Genomic DNA, 6,442 nt, shown 5'->3' on the forward strand with positions numbered 1-6,442 from the left:
GCGGCCCAGGGACCTCTCAGGGGGCTGCCTTTTACTGCCGGATGTGGTGGCAACTCGGAGGGCTGTATGGCTGCAGGCAACCAACACTCGGGGGGCATCCCAACCCCAAACACGTCCTGCAAGTAGGATGCCTGCCAAAGGTTTTGGAAACATCTGAAGCCCCAGGGGCGGGTGGAGGATGTTTGGTAGTACTAGGGCCACATATGGTTCTGGACTCTTGGATTTGGAATTAGTTTTGGCTAATTTGGCCTTGAATACTAATTATATATATATAAAAGAACAAAATAGGGGAAACACCATGTATATGGGTCCATGAAAGCAGTTTTCCTTAAGCGTTCCAGGGGAGAGCTGTTTATCTGGTGCCGTTTAGTATCTGCCAAGGTGTTGGGGCTTAAAGCCCACCTGATAGAAATGGGAGGCTCCTCCCTAGCTTGCTCCTGTGACCATATGGCTGAGGGCAAGTGAAACTTGGGGACATCTGAACCCCAAGCCTCCAGGCTTAGGCCTGCAACATAGGATGCCTGCCAAAAGACTTTGGAAATATCTGAAGCCCCCAGCAGGGTGGAGGTTGTTTGCCAGTTGTAGGGCCACTTATGGTTCTGGACTGACTCATGGATTTGGACTTGATTTGGCTTGGAACACAAAAAAAATCTTTTTAAAAAAATGATGTTAAGTCCTGTACCTGCTGCAAGAGCTGCCTGCTGACATTTGTGTTTTTACAGTTATATTTTCCTATATTTGGTGGGGCAGGGGGTTGCCCTGTGGAATATGCAAACAAAAGGGGTACTAGAATGTGCCTGTCCTGCAAATACAACAACAAATACTCACGTAACTACATTAACTATAATAGTAATGAATCAGCTGTCCCCCAAAACAAGGATGATGATGTCTGCTGGGGAGGGGATTACTGGTGGTGTCTGAGGAGTGCAATCTTTGCTCTAAAAGTTTTTCCACAGCTATGACAAGTGGCACATGGGGGGGGGGGGACACAACTGTTGTGCTAGATATTGTAGCATATGAGTACTCCAATTCACCTCCACTGTCTTCAACAGCCTATCCACATACTTAAAATTAAGCACATGCACAAGTATTTGCAGGCTCAGGATCTAGCTACTCTGTTGTTGTGTTTTTCTCTCAAATCATATTAAGTTTTTAGTCACTACAAGTCTTCATGTCCCTTTAAACTGTAATTCTCCTTTAAAGATTACAGGAATAAAGATTATGTATTATAGCCACTACAGCAGCTAAACTTATTCAGGAAAACAGCTTGTTGTGAATGACCAAAATAATTATGAAAAAATTAGACATACAGAAAACTAGAACTCTTGGTTCCAAAACAATACCTTTTATTAAACCAACTGGGAAATCGCAAGAAAACGGTCCTTTTCTGCAAGCTTTTGGAATCAAAGTCCCTTTGTCAGGCTCTGGAAAAAATATAGACAGTACAAGATGGTAAAAAGTCCCCATAGGTAGGAATTAAGCTTCATTTTTGCACAGAAAATTGACACATTAAGCATGTTAAACTGAATGAATATACTCACACTTAAAGTTAAGTATATCTGTTTAAAGGGTCAGGATGTAACAGCAGTAAGCAAGTCTGTGCCTTAGTTCATGTGATCTCCATTTCTTTAATATCTGTTAATAATAGTCCTTTAAAGTTAATTATGCCATACCAAAAAAAAGTTGTTTAAGTAGTTTTGTAGTTATGAATCTTTTGGGATGATAGAAGTAAGGATATGTTTAAAAAGTAGTCATTGAGAGAAAAAGGAAGATTTAAAGAGTTGATGATAGAAATAAAACTGCAACAGAACAGAATTTTAGTCAACTGTCAAAGTAAAGGGAGATATTTTGTTATTATGGTTCCTTTTGATTGGCAGTCAGTGGGGTGCACAGTGTTTAATTCATCAAAGGATAAATTCATTCCTAGCTATGTGAGTGCCCTTGGACTGGAATTTAGGGAACTTGGGTTCTACTTTCAGGTTTATCTATTGAATGACTTTTGTCGCTTTCCCTCTCTGTGCCTCAGTTTTCCCTTCTGTGCAATGCATTTAATACCAATATCCTTTATAAGGCAACTGAAAATAAGTGCTCTGTGTGAACTAAGTGATAGTGTTATTCCAGAAAAAATGTTCATATTGGTCCAAGAAAGCAACACAAAAGAATTACACATTAATAAAACTACATGTTCTATAAAAAGCCTTCCAAATTCAAAGTGTAATCTGTTGGTGATTTCATGAAAATCCTTAGGACAAACAAACATGCTACATAGTCAATTCCAGAACAAAATATAACATTGATTTCAGTGAGTGCAGGGCTGGTCTATATTTTCTTTATATGAAGTATATTTACCTTGTGTATAAAAGGTAGCGGCCTATGTATAGCTGGGAGCAGGGAAATAACTTGATGTAATATTACTTCAAAATGAAATTAGGTCTTCTGAAAGATACCTAACTTTTTCACTAAAAGTTAAAGTTTTCTATCTACCAATAGGACAAGCGCAGCCAAGGGAAAAGCAATACATGCTTCCTCACCCTACTGATAGCGTACCTTTTTAACTGCAGGGACTATTTTTATAGATGATCAGGTAGTCTCTGTGGCTATTCAATAACTGCCCACTCTGCTAAGACTACCAAAAAGGGTGCCAGTTGTCACTAAAATGAAACTGTCAGTTCCTTTTACATAATCCACCAAAAACATATCAGAAAACAAATTTCAGTTACTACTGGCCTAGGTTGTATTTGAACTTGTGACCCAGAGGTAAAAAGTTCTATAGCTGGGAATCCCGTGAGTCAGTCAGTCAGTCTTCAACTAGCTGTATCTCTTGATGAAAGCCTGATTCCTAAAAGGTTAGCTGAATACCTAAGATCAAACAAGTTCCAGCTGGCTGCAAGCTATGTAGTCTGTGATGAAGTTGGAACTTCAGCAGCCCCATGGGTGAATCAGGTAAGGCCATATCTTTAGAATGATACTTGATACACTTAATTAAGAGACCTTTGTGGCCATAACTGTCATGACCTACCATTCACTGACACAATGAACACCCAGAAAGAAAAGGATCCCAAGCTTCTCTCTGTGTTTGAAAATGACAAGATGCCTCACAGATTATGAACTCAGGTAACCCGACTGAAACTTCAGAGAGATCTAGTTCACAAGTTCTGACTCTGACACCTGTCAAAGGGACAATAAAAAGAGACTGGAGATGTACACTTCTGTATATAACTTTGTCACTAGGAAGACAGGTTGTCTTTCAGTATTAAGTACTGAAGTTCTGAAACAGCTACCTAAAGAGTAGGTAACACATCCAGCCTGTAGAATTTTGAAAGGAGACATTTGCTAATTAATTCACTAATTAATTGTTACTGTTTGTGCTATCAATATTTTGAAAATATTGCACAGACCTTGTCTTTTCAGAACAAGGCCCAGTGCTCAAAGGACTGATTCACAATGACCTTAAAGCCACAGCATCTGCAAGGATTCTTTGCATTACAGACTGGATTGCTCCACTATGGATCACCTGTGTGACCTTTGGCAAGTCACTTTGGGCAGAATTCAAATTCCTTTTGTGTGACTAAATGTCAGTTTTCCAGATACATACCAAGATACTTTTAGCTCCATCTCTGCACTGTAGGTGCACAAGCATGCATGCATAAACTGAGCATACTCAGTAGGCTACACATTGGCCACGTATGTACATAGCTATGTACAAGTGTACCTGAGCATAAGTCTCAGAGAAAGCATGGCCCTCTTATGTTTCAGCCCCAATAGCTGAGTAGTTGGGGTACTTGCCTAGAAGCAAGAGGCCAGGGTTCCAAGTCACCCTGACCAGGGGGATTTTAACCTGTTTCTTTCTCTGAGTTTCCAGTTCAGTGTTGTAGCTAACATACCATGGGTTACGTATTTTCCAGGTGTCTCCCTAGCATTCCTTTTGAAGCTGGCCCTTCTGGGCAGCCAACATGTAGGGACAAGAAGAGGTATGTGGGGACAAGCTAGAAGGGTATATAGCTCACTGAGATGCCTAATGCTCTGGATTGAGGGGGGCGTAGGTTTGAGCCTGGACTCATGCTCTTCAATGAAACAGAAACTTCTGCTTTGTTCTGTTCATTTATCCAATGTCTATTAAATGTAAAGGACAGTGGGTCAGCTCCAAAAAGAAGGTTGAAGAGGGAGCTGTATAACACCTGATCTGTGGTATGGTAGTTAGAGCATTGTTAGAGACCTACATCAACCCCTTTTGGGGTGATAACCTAAAATCTCTCTCCTAGTCCCTAGACAAATGGCCTAACCACTCAGCCACTGGGGCTGACGTATAGGAAAGTAGGGCTGGAAGGGACCTCATGAAGTCATCTAACCCAGCCTCCTGCTCAAAAGAGGATCAGCCCTGACTAACCATCCTAGCCAAATGTCTGTCCAACCTGCTCTTAAAAATTTCCAACAATGGAGATTCCACAATTTTTGTAGGCAGCACTTTCAAATGTTTGACTATCCTCATGGTCAGAAAGTTCCTCCTAATTTCCAACCTAAAGGTCCCTTGCTGAATCTTTAGGCCATTGCTGCTAGCCCTGTCCTCTCCAGCCTCAGAAAAAAGCCCATCTCCATCCTCTCTGTAGTTGCCTTTAGGTATTTGAAGACTGTTATCAAATTCCCCCTCTTTCTTATCTTCTGTAAACTAAATAACTTAGTGCATGTGCACCCCCTGAGAGTGCTGGTGTACCCCATGACAGACAGCCCTCCCCGCTTAGGAGATGGGCAGCGGGGGCAGGCAGGAGTGCTGGTGTCTTTACTGCGGGGAAGTGGGGGCACCAGGTGAAACACCACTGGAACTTCTGGGAGTGCCACTTGTGCTTCCTGGTCAGCATGACCGGGCACAGGGGAGCCCCCGTCCTGGTCACTGACCAGCCACCTGACATAGGTGGCACCAGTTGCCCATGCACATGAGGCCTCACCAGTGCTGAACAGAAAGGAACCCTCACTTCCCTTAATTCGCAGGAGACTCCTATTAATACAATCCAGTACGAAGTTGACTTTTTTTGCAGCAAGAATGCACTTGTTGGCTTGTGTTCAGTTTCTACTCAACTGTAAACCCCAGAGCCTTCTCTGCAGTACTGCAGCCTAGCTAATCATTGCCCAACTTATATTTGTGCAAGCAATTATTCCATTCCAGATGCAAGAATTTGCCCTTGTCCTTGTTTAGTATCATTTGATTGATTGACCATTTTTCCAGTTTATCCAGGTCATTGTGGATCCTAGCCCTACCCTCCACAATGTCAGCAAGTCCACTCAACTTGGTGCTGGCTGCAAATTTGCTAAGTATGTACTTGATCCCCTTGTCCAAAACATTAATGAAGATATTACCCAATACTTAACCCAGGACAAACCCCTGGGGAACTCTGCCTGATATATCCTGCCAACTAGACATTGAGCCATTGATAGCTTTTTGTTAAATCCAATGATCTAATCAGTTATGTATCTACTTTACATGGGAGGGCACTCCCCCCCTGCACCCAAGTCACAGGTCTCTGGCTGGCTACAGTTTTTGTGATTTATACACATTTATGCATCCAGAATGAGAACAAAATATTTACAATTAAAAATCCCAGAGTTTTCAGGCAAACTTCTACTGCCATCAATGGAGTGTATCCCTGATTAGAGACTAAAGCCTTGATTTTGCAAAAAGCTCCACTGTACAGCTCCTTGCAGGCCTGATGAATTTGGACTTCAGGATTTGGACATTCACTACAGAAGCCATTTTACAGGGTTTTTTTCTCTCAGCTAGCTCTGGAAATTAAGGCCAGACAGTGGGCATGTCTGCAGGAGATGCTTACTGCACATTGGCCTAATAACACAGCAAAAACCGTGCTAATAGCCTACTGCGCAGAACTATTAGGCTAATGAGCACTAAGCATCACTAAGTAACTGTTTGCCAGCTCTACTGCGCAGCAACTTTAGGTATTGCACATTTAGTACTTCATTAAAGAGGTGCTTAACTAAATGCGCAAAATCTAAGGCATATTAATGAATGTGTAGACACGCCCAATGTGTGGCATCTTATGTTACCTGTGCTGTGGGTTAAATGATGGACCATATTGCAAATGTAACCTCGCCAGGTAGGTGCCACCTGACTGTGAAGCACTATTACCAAAACGTGTTTATGGAGAGAACGAGGGACTGCAGTCCACGGAGCAGGGGCCAATGAGCAGGCGGACTGTAGCACAGCTGCAGGTGGATGCTAGATGGAAACACGCGCATGACAGAAAGGCCTGTGGGGCCACTGAGACTGCGCCCCCCCCCGGATCCGTAGGCAGAGGGGGGTGCTTTTTCCGTCACAAGCAATGATATAGTATCATATCATGTGGTGAGCCCAAGCACTGAAACAGACTGTAGCAACGCCGTGACGTACAAACACAACGTCAAGGGACATGGCAGGATGGCAGGAAGGCTGCGA

The sequence above is a fragment of the Crocodylus siamensis genome, chromosome 3 (genome assembly GCF_052110815.1).
Source record: "Crocodylus siamensis isolate JL-2025a chromosome 3, ASM5211081v1, whole genome shotgun sequence".
In the NCBI taxonomy this organism is placed as follows: Eukaryota; Metazoa; Chordata; order Crocodylia; family Crocodylidae; genus Crocodylus; species Crocodylus siamensis.